Genomic DNA, 23,019 nt, shown 5'->3' on the forward strand with positions numbered 1-23,019 from the left:
CAGAATAAAGAAGCATGTCAAAAAGCAAGCGACACAAGAAGCTTAAAGAAGAAAGTAAGCGTCGGGATAAAGAGTCAATATCAGGAGCTTTCACCAGGGCCTTAATGAAAGAGAGGAAGCAGCACGATTGTCTCAATGAATTTGTGCATGCTCTGTGTTTCATCAGATAACTGTTGTTAATAGCAGAGGGGCCTACTGGTGACTTTGTGTGACAATACTGTCCAGCAGCAAAAATCCTTCCTAATGCAGACAGCCTCACTCATAAGTATCTGAAAGAACCTGATAATGCTTTAGTATCTAAACTGATGGAATGAACTGATGGAAATGTGATGTCTATTCTGATTTTTGACAAGTGTCCTGATGTTTTGGACCGTCCAGTTCTTGGCCTTCTCTTTTCATTTTTTTTTTTTCCAAAGCAAAAAAACCCCACTTTGTTTTGTGCTGATGTGACATTAACCCCTCTGCTGACAGCCATTTTGTTGATGCAGCAACAGTATTTGAGATGTATCAACTAATTTGGGAAAATGTGGCCACAGCTAACAGAGATTCTGCTCCCTACATGGCTAAGTTTGCACAGGAGATTAAACTCAATCAGAAACCGGAGCTGCTACGTTATTACCGGTCCTGCTAATGTGATTAAGGTTGCACTGTCAGCAGCTACTGCTACAAAAGAACAAAAACAAATTTTGCAATGCTGAATGTCCTGCAGAACAGAAATTCTGAGTTTCAACCAGCTGTACCACTGAACATGTGTGAACACAGATTTTCAGAGACTCATATTATGGCCAGATTTGAATGAATTTTCATAGGAATGTGCCTTTGCTATTCCTACATTAAAGCAACCCTCCTACCAATTTCAAGTCCCTGATCCAAAGCATGGAGGTGCTAGAGCCCCTGAATGAAATAGTTGTAAGATTTAAATATAGACAAAATAATATTTCCCCAACCTCATTTCTGGCAAATGGCTGAACAATTTTTGCTAAAAATTTCATTTAAAAAGGAAAAAAAAAAAAAAAAAACCAATCTGAGACAGACATTCAGCATGGAAAATTTCAATCCAAACATTTAAGATTTGGCAAAGTTTTAAACCATATAAAGAAAAAGAAAACAAGGAAAGAAGTGGGACAGCTAAACAGTGAGGCTGGGGTGGAGATTAAAGATAATCTAGGCATACGCCCAACATCTCAACACTTTGCCTCAATTTTTAATAAAGGTAATGAGGAGTTTATGGGTAGTGGCAGGTTGGCTAATGGAAATGGGGATTTGGACGTTACCACAGCCGAGATGGAAGTCAAACTCAAACAGTTTAATGGGACTAAATCGGAAGGCCTGGTTAATCTCCATCCAAGAACATTAAAGGAACTGGTGCATGAAATTGCAAGCCCAATAGCACGGATTTTTAATTAATCTAAAAACATGGGAGTCGTACCCTATGATTGGAGTATTGCTAATATAGTAGCTATCTTTAAGAAAGGAAGAAAAAAAGCGATCCAGGAAACTACAGACCAATTAATTTGACCTCAGTTGTATGCAATGTCTTGGAACAAATACTGAAAGAGAAAGTAATTAAGGACACAGAGGTAAACAGTAATTGGGATAAAATATAACATGGTTTTACAAAAGGTAGATTATGCCAAACCAACATGATCTCTTTCTTTAAGAGGATAACCAATTTCCTAGACAAAGAAAATGCAGTAAATCTAATTTACTTGCATTTCAGTAAGGCATTTGACACTGTTCCACATGAGAAGTGATAAATTAAATTAGAAAAGACGGGGATAAATATGAGAATTGAAAGTTTGGTAAGGAATTGGTTAAAGAGGAGATAACGGGTCATATTACAAGGTGAATTGTCAGCCTGCAGAAAGATTACTAGAAGAGTTCCTCAGGGATCAGAGTTGGGACCAATCTTGTTTAACATTTTCATTAATGACCTTGGCACAAAAAGTAGACATGCACTAATAAAATTTGCGGATGACACAAAGTGGGGAGGTATTGCCAGGATGGAGGAGGACCCGGAACATTATACAAGAAGATTCGGATGACCTTGAAAACTGGAGTAATAGAAATGGATGAAATTTAATAGTGCAAAGTGCAATCTCATGCACTAAGGGACCAATAAGAATTTTCAACCTAGTTCACTAAAAATAGCTATGTAGCCACAGTGGCATGGATGACAGCCTGGGCTAGCCATCTGAGTGCATACCTAAGTTACCAGTGGGATTGTGCTTTGGTGGCTAACTCATGCTACTGCCTGCGCTGCTATGGCTATACTGTTATTTTTAGCAAGCCTGCTCATTCAAAGCTAGTTCAGGTATGCCTGCCACAGTCACATCTCCCCAACTGCAGTGTAGATACCACGCTGTGAAGGAACATGTGAGCTGCACAGAGTGATTGGATAACTGCACAAAGTAACTGTGTTAGTGGCTGACAAGCTATAGTAACTGAAGCCATAGCTTATATATCCCGATGAGCCAATCAACTGGAGTTGAGGGCTTGTGTGTGGATGAACTTGAGTTAGGGACAACTTTCAAGTTATAACTCAAGTTATAAGTGCAGCAAAGACAGATCCTGTGTGAGTCACGCTGCCAAGTCAGAGAGGGACCAAGAAGCAGCTGAGTAGGGCTGCCCATTTACTTGGAGGCTCCAAGATGCGTGAAAATGGATCCTGATTTCCCCAGGCACTCTCAGGATCCATGATGACTGAAGTTTTAACTTAAGTTCAGGGTAACCCTAACTCTCCATTTAATTTTATTGTATTTGTATATTTTAAAAAGGTGTTTAACAAAGGCCATAAAAGTGCATGTGGTTTCAAAGCTGTTCTACGTACAGCACAGTGCATGAAACCATCACTCTTTAGAGCAGGGGTGTCAAACTCGCTGATGGTGACGGGCCAAATTCACATAAAACTGCACTTCACAGGGGCCATGCAATACCCTCCGCCGAAAACTTCAGGGAGTCTCTCTGCTTTTTGGTGGCAGGGTTCTGCAGAGGAAGGTATTGCCGCTTTAAGACTCTCTTAAAGTGGCAATGCCCTCCGCCGACAAATCTCTTAAAGTGGCAATGCCATACGCAGAGAAATGCGTCAGCACAACTCACTTACACTGGCCGAACGTGGGCCGGATCAAAAAGGTTCGCGGGCCAGATGCGGCCCGCGGGCCATATGTTTGACACCCCTGCTTTGAACTAGACTAAAGAAACAAACAAATCAAGTATTTCCAGCATTCCATTGTTGAAGCAAGAAAAAGAAAAATAAAGTAATCAAGATGAGTAGCTTTTCCGAGCACAGTCTAACTACAGGGCGGTTTTTACTGCTGTTTCTCTAGCAGGGAAAGTATAAATGTAACACACACAAGTTAAGATATACAAAAGGGCAATATTTCAGGGTGAAGTCCAGGCAGATATCTCTCCTAAAATTCAGAATATATCTGAATGAGCACACAAATTTACATCTGTTACTGGATTAAAAGGAACATCTACATTACAGAATGGGGGTTTTTAATTGACTAATGTTTTAAAGTGCTGTTCGTTTGCCTGCAGCTCTTTCCAGTTTGCCACTCCTATTTGGTTGCCACCTTCTAGTAGTATGGTACGGAAAACACTGTATCTGGTTGCTCTATGCGATTTAGTAGCACTAAAGCCAAACTAACATCTCTTGTGGATTCCCCCTAACACTTGGAGATCCTCTGGTGCTTTGGAGCTGCTATAGTGGCTTCTGTCCCACTATCCCACTCAACCGACAGTTCTGGGGATGTTATGAGAGATAAGGTGTGGCGAGGACACCACTATATGACAAAGATTCCTGCTCACTAGAACAGCCAATTGGTAGCTGTGAGGAGCTGGTGTTAGTTATACCAGCCTCTAGCCCCAACCCATACAGATTGGCCCCAGGATTTGGGGATTGAAAAAAGTGGCTGAAAGTTACCTTTGCCCCAACTCACAAGTCTAGCCATGTACACGATTTGGCTGGACCAGATAAAATTAGTTTTCTGCCTGAATCTACAGAGTCAAATTACTGAAGAAAAAAAAAATCTAAATCTTCATTACTCCAAAGCAAAAAAAAAGTCTTCTCAGACTTTCAGGATCAAAGTAAAATAGATATTGCTAGGCCTACTTGTATAAATGATTGGATCCAGGAATTAGTTTCAGTTTTGCCAACTCTTGGGATTTTATCACAAGTCTCATGATATTCAGTGTTTTCCTTTAAGCACCTTGAATCCTATACTTACATAAACTTCCCAGCTTTCATTAGAAAGAAAGTCCTTGTGATTGTGAAAAAAAAGCTCAAACATCACCCAAGTGTACCCTCAAGGCTCAAAAACCAAAAGACAAACATAAAGAACCCCAAATGTATTATTTCTTTACATTTCTCATGTTTTTTTAATCTAATCTTATGATTTCTGGGGCCCTGACTCATGATTTTTGAATGGTTGGGATTGGCCATAGTATCGTTCTCGGACTTCTTCTGGGCAGGCCATATTACAAAGTCAATACATGTATAAAAAACAAGAGGCAGAATGAGATCTGGTGTTAAAACTCACTCCACTTGACTGAAGCTTATGATTCCCTCATTATACATATCAAACAGATTAGAACCTTGACTCACCATGCCCCTTGAGACATAGAAGCACAGGTAATAGATAACTCCTCATACATTGAAACTTGCACTAAGGATCATCCCCTAATAGGCAACTCATCATCTTAAGAGACCACTTTAAAGTATCCCCTGCTTTCCAGGATAGTTACCTTTGACCTGTCATTAAAAAAAAACCCTCTACTAGGCAACCAGTATTTGCCTGCCCACTTGAGAGTTATTTAGACCTTTTAACGGTATTTTCCTCTGAATAGCAATATATCAGACACACAATCACAATCACACACACACAATCACACTTCAAATGAAGTATGGTTTTCCTGTTTACCAGGAAAGGTGTTAATCTGTAGCTTCCACAATCAACTATGTTTTGATGCTGGAAAGAAAACAGAATGTTACCTTAAAGGAGCAGCTTCTCCGTTTTTAAAAACTCTCATAAAGATAAGAAAGAAAAATCCTTAAGTGGGAAGATGGGGGATAGGGGGATGTTCCAGGTTACATAACATCAAGGTCCAGGGTTTGGTGGGTTTTTGTTGTTGTTGTTTTTTTAAAGACATTTATATCCTGAAGAAAATTCTATCCCGAGGTTCTAGTTTGTATTGTCAATCAACAGAAACAGGTTGTACACATTTATAGGAAGTGAATATAACCTTTTGTACAGAATCTGCACAGATGTTGTTTATTAACATGTTGCAATGAGCTTTAATGTATTGCACTCAGTTATTTTAATGTACATTTTAATGCTCTTTCAGATATTATGAAGAAATATTGCACATTGTATTATCAAACCCTGTAGAGAAATACATTACAGTAAGTCTTAGGAAAACAGGGAAAATAATTTAAATGCACAATATTTCTGATTTATGAGCCTGTTCTTTGAAATCAAAATATTAGTGTCATAGAATAAAGGTGGGGTGTCTATGTGTCTGTATATTACAGAAATAAAAAGCATCCTACAGCAACAAATAGCAGTAGATTCCCAGCGAAGAAAAATATAAGCTTTCTCCACCAACAATAGCTTCACATTTAAACAAAACAAGTCAACGGATTGTCTCTAAACCCACCAAACAAGCATTTTTTTCCGCTCTTCTTCACAAATGGGTGAAGTCTTAAAACACATCATAAAAAACTCTGGAACTCCATTATATCGCTCTGAGCTGTGGACTTGGACTTGTGATTTGGGGTCTATTTCCAGCTCTAGCACTGGCTGTATGGGTGACCTTGGACAAGTCACCTTCCCTCTTTGCCTCAGTTTCCTCATCTATAAAACGGGGATAATGAATATGTGAAAAATCTTCCTGAAAGTGACTCTCAAATAATCATCCAAGGTAACTGGTACAAACCATTTTGCTTGGGAGTCTTTATACTACATTGGAAAAAAAAGCACTAGAAAATGTGTTGATGAAGCAAATCTTTCACTGGCAGAGAGATGGGCTAGATACTCTCATCAATATTTAAATAACTCAGATTTATTTTTGCTGTTAGTTATTTGAACAACAGCCGTGCCTAGATGGCTCTGCGACAGGAGCCCTATTGTGCTAGACGCTGTACAAACACATTGTAAGAGAAAAAATCCCTGCCCAAAAGAGCTTGCTGTCTAAAGACACAAAACAAAGGGTGGGAGGGGAAACAAAGGAACAGACTGGTAAAGTGACTTGCCCAATGTTACACAGCCAGTGAGAAGACAACCAGGGAATTCATTGGACCCAGGTCTCCTGACTCCCACTTCAGTACACTATAATCCCTGATTTTTTAAAATTATGTTTACATACAACTATTCATGTGCCAACTGGCATTAGGTATTCAAGTTGTGTGAAAGCTGAATGGATGGAATCCATTGTTTTAGCAGAACAGAATCTTTGTATTTATGTACATAACCAACAGCACTATCCAACCCTGACCTGTAGGTCCTTCCCTGCTCTTCAACTGACAGCCTGTGTCACCAGCCAAGCTGATAACTACAGCAGCAATTAGCAACTTATTCCTGCACCTCAGCATATAAAATAAGGGACTGGCTATTTGAACAAATACCATGTGTGGAAACGGAGGGGGAAATCCACAAAGAAATTATAGTGGCTTGGTTTAATGAGCCAGCACACACGGTGCAGACTTAATGGGCAACACTGACAGGGTTCAATTATAGAGAAGTCTGCAGCCTCATTACTACCACTGGTTGTCACTTAGTGCATTAGTCCAGGGAACCTACACAGTGGGAGGCAGACAAAGGAAAAAAAGGGGAAGAAATGGAAAAGGAGAGTTTTCTTAAAACAATAAGGATATATAGCCTCAACTCACAAAACAGAGCGCATCAGTCTGAAAAGCCTGACATAGGTGTAATGCAAGAGGGAACAGAGATGCACATACCTACATACCCACACCCTCCTCCCTATCAGACACAGATTGTTAAAGGAATAATGCAGAAAAGCATAGAAATCTGAAGGAGGAAATAGAGTCATGAAACTTTTTTTATCCACACAAGAACCACTCACTTTTTAATTTATTTGTAATCTTTTAAACCACATATTGATGTTGGCATTAAACCTATCTTCCATGATTAAACCTACTTCCATATACCAATGTTACCAGGCCAGTTAAAGCCTAATCTAGATATGGGAGCCCTTCCATTCACTAAAATGGTGTGGCATCAAGCCATTAATCCCATAGTTACATTTTAAAAAAAATCTGAAAGTTCACAAGACAATTACTGAAGAATAACCCCATGAGTTTTCCACATTCTCCCAAAGGCCATGGTCTTAAGTGGACCGAGCACTGGACTGGGACTCAGGACACCTGCATTCTATTCCTGACTCAGCCACAGGCCTGCTGGTTGACTTTAGGCAATTCTTCACCACCTTGTGCCTCAGTTTCCTCATCTATAAAAGGGAATAGTAATTCTGCTTTCCTTTCAAAGTGCTTTGAGACCTACTGAGGAAAAGCACTACATAATAGTTTGGTTATCATAACACATTTTTACCAGCTATAGAATTTAATCAGTTTCTTTTTGCATTCATTAAAACACTTTTGCCACGTATAAAAAAAAAGGTGACATTCCTTTTAAATGATGCAGAAAGACATAAATGGAGTGGAATGCAAATGATCTGCGTTTAGTTCCCGGCTCTGCTACACACTTCTTGTATGATTTAGTGCAAGTCACTTACAGGGAGATTTATAAGAGGCATCGATTTGCAGAGAGAGTTGGGCACTCTTTGTGCCACTGAAAACCTGTATTAATTCCTCTCTCTCAATTTCCATCTGAGGAGGATAACACTTCTGTGTCTCTCTGACTTGTTTAGATTGTAAGCTCTTCGGAGCAGGGACCATCGCTCACTATGTGTTTGTGCCTAATACTGGGCCCTGATCTCAGTTGCGATCTATGGATACTAATTGATACACATAATTAGTACTTATTATATACTAAGGCATATAAACTCTAAGAGCCAAAAATAAGCACCCTGTGTCTGCTTTATGAAATGCACACAGCCCAAAACATTTACACTGGGCTTTTCAAAGAAGCCTAAGGGAGTTATGTGCCAAAATGCCAATGAAAATCAAATGTCAGTTGGGCGCCTTACTCCCTTGGGCTCCTTTGAAAATCACAGCCTAAATGGTGGTCATGAAGCAGAATGCTCAGATTACTGGTGTCCTAGGTCAAATAAAACAAGCAAGCAAGAACATAGGCTATCCAGCATACTCCCGATTATCTGAATAGCATGGGGGACACAGATTTTATTTGGATAATTGGGAGTTCGGATAATTTAAAGGGCAGGAGATGTTTGGCAGCAGGAAGGCCTTCCCTGCAGCCACAAGCTCCTCCTCTTCCTCTCAGTCCTAGTGAAGAGTCTCTGCTCTGCCCTGCTCACTCACTCTTGCAACAGTGGGCTGCAGAGAGCTCCCTGTGCTGCCACAGGGCTGGTGACACCCAACAACAGGGACAGTTGTAGTCCTGATAGGGTAGAGCACAGTCTTGTCATGGCCCCACTCACTCATTCCTGTGATACCAAGGCTGCAATGGGCTCCGTGCGCTGCCACAGGAGCCATTCAGCAGCAGGGTTGCCCGCCTCTCTCACCCCTCCCCTCGATGACTGGGGGCTTCTCCTGCTCCTCCTCATAGAGCTGAGACCCCTGGCCAAGACTATTATCTGAACCAACACATTATCCAAATCCCTACCTTGTCCCCCAGCATATCTCTTATACTTGGAAACAAGGCAGGGATTTGGATAATGCTGAGGTTTGGATAATAGGGTTTCAAGTAAACAGGAGTATATTGTATATGATTACTAAATGACTATTTGCTACAACAATCTAGACCAACCCTTTCAAAACCACAAGTATAATATGAACTCCTCCCCCCACACACACACACTCGTTGATAAGGGAACCTATTAATAAGTTGCTTCTGAATAGTCAAGACCCTATTTAAGAATCACACATCTGGCACTTGATCATGCTCTACACATTTGTGTACTAGTTTTTAATTACTGCCCTTTCCTAGGTAATAAGCCTTTATTCCGATTCACACAATATTATGCTCTTAATTATTTTTTTTAAAGGTTTCAAGAGGCAGATGCTGCCCTTTGGAAGAAATAACGGTTAAGATTAAAATCTCTGTGCGTAACAAAGACAAGTAGGTGCCTGTCACACACACCAGTCTGAGTCAGTGATTCTACATACTAATTTGACTGTATTTCTGAGAGGCTGGTCTGCAGTGTCCAGCCAATACAGATAGTCCCAGTTATGGGGCTACAGTTAAGATTATCTGTTAATACAAGATGCTTCATTCTGGCATATTTCACAACATGAAGTCTAAGGCCGAAATTTATGGATAGACTCAGGCTTTAAGGTCAGAAGGGACCATCGTGATCATCTAGTTTGACCTCCTGAACATTGCAGGCCACAGAACCTCATCCAACCACTCCTGTAATAGACCCATAACCTCTGGCTGAATTACTTAAATCCTCAAATCATGATCTAAAGACTTCAAGTTACAAAGAATCCACATTTATACTAGTTTAACCTGGAAGTGGACCCGTGCCCCATGCTGCAGAGGAAAGCAAAAAAACCCCAGTAGAAGCCTCTAATTTTGGCTGCTTGAGATACCAGATGTCAAGTTGGGCACCCAAAACTTGCCAAGTCAGAGCAACTTTTGAAAATGTTGGTCTAAGTCTATTAATTTGTCACCTGAAAGTTCAATTTGCCAAAATGATGATGATTAAATTAAATATACTTCAAATAATACTATATATTATAATGTTTATAGGAATCAACGTCCAGCACAGACAGTCCCAGCTAATAATCCAAAAGACAGCTATAAAATCTATTACCACCAGGCAGCTTTTATGAAAAGTGTTACAAACACAGGCCAATAGTACATAATATCTAGGACTGTGTAATAAAGGCACTCAATATCATGTACATAGGGGCCTAAAAGGTGTGCATAAGATTTGCCCTAGCAGCATTCTACTTGTTACGTCAATGCTTCCAATCTAAATTAAGATACATTGAGCAAATAATTACATAGCTCAAAATACATATTTATCAGCAGGAATTACAGGGTTGTGTCATATGGTAAGTCAGCTAAAATATTCACCAACACTGCTAGTTTGCGGTATGACACAGGCGATTTGTCATATTGCAGCCAAAAAGCATGTATGTGAAGTACTTTACATGTGCAATTAAATATTGCAACCTCACATTTTGGATAAGTATTTCCAATCAATTGTGCAGATGAGGAGACAGTGATGACAAACAGAAAAACCCCCATACTCCATGCATTTTTGCTCATCCAAAAGCAATAAAGTTTTAAAGTACGTTGCCAAACTCTCTTATTTTGGAATTCTTTATTGAGGAAAATGGGTAGAGTTTCCCTTTAAATAACAAACAATTTTATCTGGCAGAGAGGGAAATGTCTCACTAGCTAATCATTGCCTTAAGTACCCCAAATCTTTTAGAGACGGTTACAATGTTCCTGAACACTAGCATTTTTGTATTTGGTCTCTGATTTAGCTGATGTGCAAAAGCTACATTTAGCTAGTCAACTCCCTGGTATTATGCATTAAACTTACAATTCAAATATTCTTCTGAAGCTCCACCCTTTTTCAATAATATATAATATTGATTTGGACCCATTCCACATTTTAGGTTATGCCATTTTTCCCTTGTGTGCAACAAAATTAGAGAAGTTATAAATCAGCCAGAATGTGATAGGAACATCCACTAATATCCTGAGATACAGAGGCTGCTCTCAATTCCAGATATCAAAAGAAGAGAAGAGGCATTCATAAAGTCGAGGAATTCCTCATAAAACACCACTGGACAGGGTAGGGGGAAATCAAATCAAGGGAAGATGGTGGGAAGAGAACAAGAGTATATTTAGTCACACAATTTTGAGCCTCTGCCATCTACAGAATGGGATTCACCACAACCTTATAAAATTTAACTTTTGTGTCCTCACATCTGTGGAATCATTGTTTCATAACAGGAAACTGTCCCATTACCAATGGTTCTAAACATTTCTCAGTACCACAGCTATAAAACTAAATGGCAACACTTTCCCAATTAACTATCCAAATTTTTCTCTGTCATAATCTCCCTTTTGCTGCACCCTCTGCATTCTGACATTGTTGCACAACATCATGTCCCACAGATCTGTTTCTGTTTGTAATTCCCAATTGTAGCCAAAAGCTTTACACGACAGAAGCCTTGGGCATTATAGTTGCTTTCTGGCAAGCTTAGTTAAGGCTCTTTTATATCAGGGTGGGAAAAGGAATAAATTCCCTTTAAGAATAGGTTCACATAGGGTTGAAAATTATCTTAAATAGAAAATAATCGTTGTTCTCACTTGAGCCTCCCCCAATGATCAGTAAGCTTGCTGAAGTTAAATGAAGTATTTTGGGGGACAGATTATTATCTGTCTTGCAGATAAAGTTCCTGCATTGCTGTGTAGAATAAAAATAGGAAAACAAACTAGAAATCACACACACACACAGAGCTATTAAACATTTTATTATTATGCAAGAGATTCAAAATGCATCTAAAATATTTCTAAAACAAGATGATGGCAGCAAATAAACATTCTTTCAAGTAAGTGAAAAGCTGTTTAAAAGTTTAGCTTACATTCATTGAAGTGTAGTTATACCCTGAAAGTAACTGTACAAATGACATTGTGGAGTTCCATATTCTCTCTCACATATAAAGTACACCCAGTTAGCAAATCCAAATATGCTTTTTTGATCTGCTAGTACTGCAAATTCAACCTGGGACCTCAAAATAATCAAGCTATTTTAATTGCCGTCTCTTGCATAGGAGCTTCTCCAACAAGAATGTATAGCAGATGAGTTTTGTTGATTCACAAGGCAAAACAGAATCCAACCCACCCATGATAGCCTATGACGTACACAATCACATATGTCCATCCCCATATCACTCATGGACACGCAGCGCCATGCAGAGCACCATCCACAATTTCTGACGTGATCCTCTAGCATGAGCAGGCCACTACAGAGGTTGAAATATCCTCCCCTGCGCTACTGAGAAAGTAGCACTTGGACTCCATTACATGATTTGCCAGTCCATGTAGACAGAGCTGTCACCAGAGGCTATTGAGCCTTGTAAACAGGTGAAGAGGGAAGCTCACTGCTGAGGGAGAGGGGTGGCACAGCTGTACACAGGCTGCATGGGATCCCTATGTAAGACTGTCTCTGTTGCTTCACGTAGGACTCTACACTACATAGGACTGTCCCTGCAATCTCACAACTATATTGGCCCCTCAATGCTAATAGCAGTAAGATCTTGCTCTTGGTCCAGTAAAGCAAGCAGATATGGCTCAATGCCACAAAGTGCTGATAGGCAGAGCAAAATAGTGCTTTGCTTTTTTTTTTTAAGTTACATTCTTGACCAGAATTTCACTTTAATCTAATCCTTCTTCTCCAAATCTGCTTGAAATCAACAGCAGGGCTCTTGTGCTTTCAGTTTCCATGGCCCCTATGAAATGGGGTTGCCTGGAATTCACATGAACTGCACCGGTGCTACCTGCTACTTGCATCAGTTTAATTTTTCTTTAAAGCACTTCTTGCACAGGTCATTGAGACTGACAGGTTAGTAATGAATGGCAGCACAATACCTTGTAAGGACAGACAGTTGGGTCAACTCAGACCGTTGGTGTGATTAATAAACGATCAATCAAAGTTCACCAATCTCCACTCAGTTCTTTGCCCAAAGATACTGTGAATGAAGTACTGTATCTACCTTGAACCTGCTGTAGTTTTAAACTGCTTCATTTTATCACAGTGCTTCATCTGAATGACTGGTGCCAGAAACTTGCCATTGTAGAATTAATAACGTACTGACACTTTCAACCTCTCAGTCTGTCTTCGACATTTGAGAGCAGTAACAAGCAACAGAATATTTTACTTGGAAGAGATGACAGGACCATAGTTTCAGAATCCTCCTAATGCAAACAATTAACAGCTTAGCAGTAGTAAATGGATTTGATTTGTTGGCCAAAAGATTAGGGCCAGATTATCATTTCTGGACCTTGCACAGGTGTTCTAGGGAGGGTTGTGCTGGGTAGGATGCCAGAAGCCTAGTCCCCTTACACAATTAAAATCTGCACTTCCCTGAATGCAGTGACTGCTCCTTCCCAGTGCTCCTTCTGGCACTGGTCAAGAAGAGAGTAGGTGGGACCATCATACTGATCCTCTTTCTATTATAGCCAGATGTTACATGGGATGTAGTTTGGTATCACGTCTTAAGGGAGGGTGGAGCGTGCACTCCCCCTATAAACCTGGGGTGATGTGGCTCTGCACCTTCTCCAAAATAGGCCAGTGCCTGGCAGGTACAATGTGGCCCTAAACATAGTTTTGAGGTAAATTACATTTATTTAGACTGTCCCTAAAGAATATCCTAAACCCCTCAGTGTGCCTTTAAACATTTTTATGTTAATCAGAATTTTCCCCAAATGTCTTATGTATAGCAGGTTTGAAGGGATTAAGGGGTCAGGTATAAGATAATTATTTGCTATCTTTATTTTGAGCACAACCCATGGTAGCTTTGAATTTTTGCCAAACAAATACTGGCACCTCGGCTACTTGAAAAGCCTTAGAGATAAATTACAACTTATCCTCACATTCCAGTTTTTGGCATACTGGAAAAGATGCAAATACACATCTATTTTGCATGACAACCACTGGGTGCCTAAGTGTAAGATGCTGATTTGCATGAGCATGGGTCTAGAAGTGCAAATCCTCAATCTGAATATGTACATTGGGTAGCATAGCACAAAGTAGGTGCATAAATGTGCAGCAACCAGGGCACTGAAAATTAGCCCTTAAATCATCCATGCAATTTTTTTTCTAACCTCTAACTTAAGAGATAAGAGCTCAAAATTGTGCCAGACAACTCTAACCCCAAGAATCAAGCCAAAAACAGAGTAAGACTTTCACTACTACTTTCCCTAGGTGATTGCGTAAAACATCCTAAACCTCGTTTAGAGCATGACGTTCTCTCTCCCTTTAGGGGACCATCTGCACAGTAAATTTTACTTTGTGGGGTGACCAGGGCTTAAATTCTCACCAAGTATTTCCTGGAGCCTCAGGGCTTTTTGCCCCACGGGGCAAGCGGAGGCTCCCGTAGGTTTCAAAATATTTACTGGAGCTCTGCTCCGGACACTTCCAGTTGACTTTAAGCCCTGGGAGCGACCATAATATAAACACAATAATGACTTGACTATGTTATAACATGGTTGGGCCATGAAGGCCCTTCCTTTGTGTACATGGGGCCACAGGACTGATTCAGCACCTGTGTCTTCAGTGACTCATGTTACCAAATCTGCATTACAGCCTCCTAGATACTATTTCTTTACAATATTGGTGTTCGGATGACATTTTCCCCCAACCCTTTTTTACAAATCCTACTAATTTCTTTAATTCTTTCTGAATTTATTCTATTCTAGTCACTTTGGCAAGTCCTACCATTGGGGCTAATGACTTTCCCATACACAGTTCAACAGCACAGCACCAATAAGAATACATAGTAACAACCAGCCAATGTGAGTTGTCAGGGTGTCAGCTACGCAGGTGTGTGACAATTTTGTAAAGAGAGAAGAAAAGACTCTCTGCTCCTAATAAGTCTTGAGCATTCCAGAGAAAGCAACATCCAAGAAATCTGATTATTCTTAGAGAGTAATATACTTTTTTCCCCAGGTAATTTATTCACTGCAAAGTCTAATCCTAGTGCCAATAAGTCAATAGCTGATCAGCAGACAGCAGAAAAACATAATCATGTTTAAGGATGAGAGGAGGAAAGCATGCCCAAGCCATATCCTGCTTTGACACAAATAATTCCAACATTGTTTTGTTTTTCCCTAGTAGCTTAGTGTTGAACGTTAACATATTAAATACAGTCTTCCCCTCTTCCTTTCCCTTCCCACACCCCACTCCGCAGGGCAGAGCAACCAATCAGAGCTTCTCCTTCTCCCCTTTTGTGAGCAATGGGTCAGCTCCTCTGCCTCTCCCCCCTTCCTCCTGAGCCATTGGCTGGGGGCAGGTGGAAGGGTCTCTGGATCCGTCCCCCCCCCCCCCCCCAAACCAGCAAGGGGAACAGGGACCTCACTGCAGTCCCCCAGAGAAGGGAGAAGAACCACAGGAAAAGCAGAGGTGAGGCAGGGGGGCTGAACTGGGGGCTGTGTGGGGGTGGGGGAAGAACTAGTGGGGGCTGGGTCAGGGGAGATGGGGGGACAGAACTGGCAGGGATGGGGGCTGGACTGGTAGAAGGTGATGGGAGCTGGGGGTCAGAATTGATTTGGAGACTTGGGGCACAGGATTGATTTGGAGGTTGGACGGGAGAATTCATTGCTGGATAGGGGACAGGCAGATGTAGGGGTGAGAACTCCTGCAGCAGTGGCCAAAATCCTCATCCCTAGTACATTTGGGAGCATTGGCAGCACTAACAGGTCGCTGTCTCTCGGGCTGGTCAGGGGGGCAGTTCAATCATTAGACAGAGTGAAAAAAGCCCCCAATATAATCTTTTTGTAAAGCACCACATGTTTTCAGGGCCAATCTCCTGATTTGCTGGGGTGTGACATTTATTTTCTGATCTCTTGAGGTTGGCAATACTCTGAGTGGGATTTAATGAATTATATTGCATTTCGAAACAGTGGAGAAAGTGACACACACTTGAGAAGCCTATTTTGGGAATGAGAAGAAACTCTTAATTATTAATTGCTTGTCATCCCAAAATAATATTCTCAAGTGCATGTCACTTTCTCTGCTGAGCATGCTTTTGTCCAGAGTTCTTATATTTACTTTAATGTTAGTTTCCACTGTTAAAAACGTTACTTCTGGTACAAAAGACAGATCATAATCTAATGTTAGCAGCCTTGGCTGTTTTGATTTTAACCTCGGTTAATTTTATTTGCCTCATTCTGGATTGTCTCATGAATATTCAGGAGACAAAATTAAGAGTGGCTATGATAGAGCAACACTACGCTATGCTCAGATGAACTTGATGTTATAGAATCACATGGTGGGTCAGTGTGTTTTTCAGATCTTATAAATCTCAAAAGTTACAGCGGTGAATTTATGACCCAAAAATGGACAAATATTTGAAGAAAAAGGGTTTTGGTGGTTCCATATCTACTTGCAGTAATGAAGGTGAACATGAAACCAAGAAAGTTAAAGTGGTGAACTGACAGTTCTATGAGAGCTATCTTGCAAATACAAATTTTCATCTACAGGGGAACCATCTTGCCCTTTTCCACAATGTCTCGTATGCAGGGAGAAACTCTCAAACACTGCCATGGTGTCAAAAAAGTTAAAACATCTTACAAGCAAACATTCATCCCTTGCAAAGACGGACATAATTTTTTTAAAGCGTTTGAGGGATCAAAATGAAAAGCAAGCACGAATGATGATAGAAAGAGTTGTACAGTCTGACAAATCACTGGAAGGAAGCTACATGGTCGCTGACCCTTGTAGCAAAGGCAAAAAAGCTGCATACAATCGAGACATTAATTTTACCAGCATGCAAAGAAATTGTGAGAGTAATGTTCGCTGCACATGCAGTCAAGGAAATTGAAAAAGTTCCCCTTTCATATAACACAATAAGTCAACACATAGATGATACGACAAGTAATAGTGAGAAGGCGCTCAGAGAAAAATTAAAATCAAGCAGAAAATTTGCATTGCAGCTTGATGAATTGACAGATAGCAGTGGCCATGCTCAACTCTTAACCAATGTAAGGTATGTGGATGAAGATCGTATGGAAAAAAGTTTTTTGTTTGGCAAAGAACTGCCAGGTCACACAATTGAAGAGGAAATATTCAGTGCGACAACAGCTTACCTTGAGCAAGGAGAACTTCACTGAAAAAAGTGTATGATGATGGGACAGCCTCCATGACTGTGAAAGTGAAGGCGGTTATAAGCAAGGTCAAAGAACGAAACCCAGATATGTTGGTGACCCACTATTTCCTGTACCGTCAAGCTTTTGTCATCAAAACACTGCCAGAAGAAACAGGAGCAGAGCACCAGAGTTTACTTTTGCACGCTGAAGTGTACTGGCTTTCCCATGGAAAAGTTCTCTCATGCTCGTATGAGCTAAGGAGAGATCAAAATATTTCTAACTTCAGAGAAATCAACATACATGGACTTGATTGCTGATGTGGCATGGTGTGCAAAGCTTGCCTACATGACTGATATATTCTGTCAACTCAATGAACTGAATAGGAAAATGCAAGATAGAAATGAGCATCTTCTTTCCAGCACAGATAAACTGCATAGGTTTAGGTCTCAGTTAGCCCTCTGGCATGAAAACGTAGCAAAAGGAACAATAGAAATGTTCCCCTTGGCATATGCAGTAGATCCTGCTGTCAGTATTTTGGTCAACATCGTTTCTGAGCATTTGGAAAGTCTGGAAGACTAATTCAGTGCATATTTTCCTTCAATAAATATAGAAGATTTTGACTGGGTCTGAGATCCTTGGTGTTCCTCTGCAATGCAAAATGCTAAGAATGTTACAATAATGGCTAAAGGTCAGCTTGCTGAATTAAAGATAGACTGCACTTTGAAAATAAAATTTGACGATATGCTGTTGGACTCTTTCTGGTTGAAGGTGGAAAGCGAATTTCCTATCGTCTCTGACCATGCTCTCTCAATTCTTTTATTCGTTTCAACAACAGACCAATTTTTCAAGCCTAACTTACATCAAGAACAAAGAAAGAGAGCATCATAGGTCGGTGGAGCAAGAGCTCAGAGTGGCACAATCAGCCTCCCAGGATTTATTTAATCCTCCCAGGGATGACTCTGCGCATCAGGACAAGCTCAGATGTCTCATTAAAAAGGGGTTATTTTTGTTATTTTAAATTTTTTCATATAATTTGTGGTCATTCATCACAGACTGTGAATCACAGCCTGCAGCTCTGCTCTATGCATTGAATTCAGGCAGCATTTCAGAGTTCCATTTGGTGTCAGATAGTGCCAGCTTTGGATCTCTGGCTTGGAGTTGGGCATTTGATGTTGCTCACTTCCAAAGCCATACAAAAGTAGTAAGAAGTGCCTCAGAGACGAAGAGATAATACCTACCATTAGTCTTGATACATGATAATATTGTTAGTTGATGTTTCTTGATTGGTACAATTTTTATTATGGGGAACAACAAATACAAAACAATTTTTTTTTTTTTTTTTGCATATTGTGGTGGGAATGTGCGAGTCGACTGAAAATACTTGTCAGTCTGTACCATACAGTTAGTGATATTAGACTCTAACTGTATGGTACAGCCTGTAAATGGCAAGGGTGGTAAACAGCTTAAACAGAGGCAAGAAGAAGGTGAGTTCATTTGGAGACAATATGGTGGTGCGTCTCAAAATAATTAAAAGGTATCAAGGTGTGCTGGGGCAGAGAAAAAGTTGGGAACCCCTGCTCTAAGAATTCTACCCCGTGGACCACAACAGTGACTTCAGAGATGCCATTTCCCAGCCTGCTTAGAATCTGGGGCAGGGACAGAAAGAGCTGGAAACTCTGGCCAAGACCAATAGGGAGGTTTCTGATGGAGTGATTTATATAGGTACTTCGCTGGGCCAGTTGTGAGCCAGGAGTGCTCAGTGAGAAAGGACAGCCTGACCCAGAGACAAAGAGAAGGGACTAGTTTTAGTTTCACTTTTGAAGCCTTTGACTTCAGAGCTGAGAAAGGAGGAGAACAGCCTAGGCAGCCAGGCTCTCTGCTTACTCCAAATCCCCAGCAAATCCTCCCAGACAAAGGGAGGTTTTCAACTGCTGTGGCATCTAGTGTGTGATTGGCAGAGGCAGGCATCCATAGAGGCAGAGATCCCAGTGCCAGCTACCCAGAGTCTACTGAGACCTCCTCAGGACTCCAGGCCAGGGAGCCAGGAGAGGGATCTGCCCCACCCACGGGTGAAAACACTGGAAGGCCCTGTTCTTTAATCCAGCCAACATTTGCACTGCAGCTACACCCACCTCTGGACTCTAAGCATTCCATTTGGGTGCCAGGGAGGGAGTTGGGGTTTGTGGTACAGTTGTGAGTAGAGAGGGCTGGGGAATTTGTTCTGTTATTAATGTTTTAGTATTTCTTAGTTAACCTTAACCCTTTCCTTCCCTAGCTCCTCTTGTCCCCAGTAAAGTCCCCCTTTGTCACATTTATTTTTGGGTGTGGGATTTCATTGGAGGGGGTTTGTATTATTATATTTTGTTTATTGTGCTCTGGATCACGCTCCTTGTTAAAAGTAGGAGTATTTGGGAAAACAACAATAGCCATTACCACTTGTGTCCCAGGCAAAACAAGTCATGCAACAATGAACCTAGGGCCCAACCCAGATGAGGAGAGGGAAGAAGTCACTCCAATTAGCAAGCACCAGGGAGATTGAGCCAAATCTCAGGGGAGGGAGTACACTTCTAATTGAAAACAAACTGGCACTCAGCTTTCTTGTACTTTCCCTGATGTGTCTGTGGTTCCATTTTCTATACCCTGTCCTGCTCTAGTGTAGGATTTTTCCAAAGCCAGGGCCTCAATATTTCAAGAATGGGCCCTTGGGTTAGAGTGGGCTTGTGCTCCCAAACATCTTGTGTGTCCTTGTTTTCAAAGCCTGCTCCAGTGCCTCTCTCAATTTTACAAAGTCCTGACGCAGCCTTATCACCAGGCAGAGCAAATTTCACCAACTAAACTGGTGAAATTAACAACTGAGATTGACTAAGAGCAAACGTGCCTCTAAGAATCCCTAACTAGCACCAGGTCTATCACATGTTGTCAGGTTACACTCCCAACTCAGCCTGCAGTGAGCTCTCCTTTCCACACAAGTCCTCAAAACCTCCTCCACAAGTAGAATCAGAGACTTGCTCCGACTCTGGAAAGGGCTGTGTGTAGCAAGCCCACCAGCAGCTCCGACACATTGTCAACACATGCAGGACTCTGATGAGCTAGCCTGGGCCCTAGTCCAGACTTCTCCTTACCAGCACCAGAAGGGAGATCCAATTGTGGTGGGGCACAGAGGGACAAAAGGGAAACTGTTTCTTTGAAGCGGAAGGAGGTAAAAAAAAGAGAATGGATGAGAGGGAAGAATTAGTGTGGTAGTGAAAAATGCAAACATTAGACCGGTAAGAGCTAGGAAAAGAGGGAGCAAATTGAAGGATGTAGCAATAAAAAAGAGGAAATAAGAAAAATGGGAGAGACAGCGCATATAAACTGTAAGAAAAAGGAGTACAGAACAGAAAAGGAGACGAGCAGAACCTAAGGTTCTAACCTAACCTGAGCAGGATGGTATTTTTAAAGAGGAGCTGGGAGCACACATGTAGGATACAAGAGTCATTTCAGGAACTGGGAAATCTCACTACAGCCACCATAAACAGCAACTCACACACATATGCACACACCATGCGTATAGGACATGTGGTTTCCATTCTACTGTCCACCCTGGGAGCCCTCAGAGGCATGAGAGTCCCATCCATCATGGAGAATCTCATAGAACTCCTGCATTATCTCCTCCTGCTTGTTTGTATCCAGAAGGAAGAAAATGTTATTGTTTGCCCTCCTTACCATGGCTTTTAGGAGGCCTTTCAGCCTGTAGGAGCATATTAGGCATCATATCGGCTGATCCCAGTGGCATCCCCCAATGGCCCTCTGAAAAGGCTTTATGGCAGTTATGATCAGGATAGTGGTGACCCTGAGAAGGCATACCTCCTGGGTCACCTCTCACCTCACTGCACAAGTACAGATTGACTCTGAACTGCTGGATTAACTGCTTCCATGAAGTCAAGGAAGGTTCTTCTTGGCTCATGAGGTCTGTTTGGAGCGTGTGAGCACCCCTTTCATCCCTGAACTGGGAGAGACATGGGTCTGCTCCTTTCACTCACTTTCCTCAAGAGAGACTACCCTGCATCCAACACCAGAAATGCCAAACCCAAGATGCACCATCTCTCTGGCAGCAGTCTTTTCCATCCTGTCCTGCTCTATCTCCAAAACATTGATGGCTCTGCCTAGCCCCAGTTAGCAGAATTGCTCCGATTCTCTGCATCTCACTCTCTGGTTTGTGTATTAGGGTGTCTCCTGGGTGGCTTACTCAGTGGCTGCCAGCTGTGTCTGAGGTGTTTTGGAAGTGCTGATGGAACAGCCATTCCCTTAACCACACTTGGATCTTGCCTCCGTACACAGAGCTCTTGAGAACTGTTCTGAAAAACCTCTAAGCACCCAAATGTGTGCTGTAATGAAGACTCAGTGTGACAGGCCCCTTACATCCATGCAAGCTTCTAAAACTCATGGTATCAGCTTACTGTTGCTACTTTCAGCTCCAAAACCTTAGCCACAGTGGGTGCCCTGAGGCAAGGGGCCACCATGCAGGTGAGGAGCCACCCAGGACTGCCTCTTGCTTAGCTGCTGAGGTGTTGAACTCTGCTGTCTACACTAGCAGGACAGCTGTTTCCAGCAGGGACTTGGACATCACTAAGGGAATGTTATTTCTGACAGCCAGCAGGGCCTCAAGTGAAGATCAAGTTAACACACTTTCCCTGCCACTGCACGTGTGTTTTTTATGAATTCTGTATAAGAGCCTCTAGATGCTCACAAATAGATTATTTTATACACTGAAATAAACAACATGGTGTACACCAGGCCTCAGCATTTTGCAGTTGGATGTTTGGGGATGCATCAGAGGCTAAATTATTTCCTGCAACTTGAGTGAACTTTCAAAACACCAGTTGGTTTCCAGCCCTTAGATCTGGTGGGCAGCAGTTAATTATCTAACCCAAGCAACTGCCATTTCCGACAGGAAAAGAAGAGAGGATGGGGTTTATAGCAATCAGAGAGAAAGAAAGAAACAGATAAAACAAGCAAATCCATAGACAGGAGGAAATAGTATTGGGCAGTGAAACAAATACTGTAAAGTCTAGAGAACAAAAGACACCAGGAAATGGTGCTTAAGACTTCAGAAAACGTTATGAGGGTCATGCAGAGCACATTCCTTTTGTGTTGTACACATAAATGCAAGAAACAGGACAAACAAAAGAAAGGAACTGAGATACAAGCACAGAAAATAGATTTTATCATCCTGGAATCAATTGATTCCTGGCAAGAGTAGAATGAAAATTAAGAGGAGTAAATACAGAGGGTTATAAACTGTTCTGAAGATCTTGTATGGAACAGAAAGGGAAACAATAGTCTTATACATAGTGTGGCAAGGTGGGCCTGTTTTGCCCCATGGGTCTGTGCTCCTTACAGCTATGCCAGTGGTGCAGCTGGAGGGGAGCCGGGGGGGGGGCTAGTCCCACCCTCTACCCCAGGCCCCGACCCAGGGACTCTGCAAGTAGTAGCCTCAAACAGCTTAGTCCAAGGGGCTATTACCTTCCCTGGGTCGCTTTTCTGTAGCCCCCCCGGCTTGTGGCTCTCCTTCAGTCTCCACACCTTGCTGCTGCAGCTCCACTCCGCTACTGACGCCACACCTTGTAGCAGCTCTACTCAACTCCCTCTCAGCTGCCCCCATCTGCCTGACTTGGAGGCTTTTAACTGCTGGGGCAAGTTCCTTGATTGGCCCCAGCTGGCCTGATTGGCCTAATTGTCCTGGAGTGGCCGCAGCTGGCCTGATTGGCCTAAATGCCCTGGAGTGGCCGCAGCTGGATCACCCAGGGAACAAAGATTTGCTAAGCCTGGGGCTGATATATATGCCTTCCAGCACCCTCCTGTAGCCGTCAGGGCTGGTCCCGTCACAATAGAAACTTGTGTTGAAGACCACCATTATTAAAAAAACCAACCCTCCCCAAGAGATCATCCAGCATATCCTCAAGCATTTTCACAATGTTAAATTACCTATCTTAAGTAACTTTCTCCAGCATGACCGGAATGACTGCCCGGAATCAGTCCCAAATGCAGCAGTATACTTTGATAACTCTGTATATTGCTTTAAGTTTTTATACTGAAATACCAGACA

General features: G+C 41.8%; 1 long non-coding RNA gene across 1 annotated transcript in view; it reads right to left on the reverse strand.

Moving 5' to 3' along the window:
- The window catches only part of LOC137160556 (uncharacterized), a 114,446-nt gene that overhangs the window by 39,273 nt on the left and 52,154 nt on the right, over positions 1-23,019 (reverse strand). The window lies entirely within an intron of this gene.

Source organism: Emydura macquarii, unplaced genomic scaffold, assembly GCF_026122565.2.
Source record: "Emydura macquarii macquarii isolate MOO-44397 ecotype Brisbane River unplaced genomic scaffold, CSIRO-AGI_Emac_v2 contig_2205, whole genome shotgun sequence".
Taxonomy (NCBI): domain Eukaryota; kingdom Metazoa; phylum Chordata; order Testudines; family Chelidae; genus Emydura; species Emydura macquarii.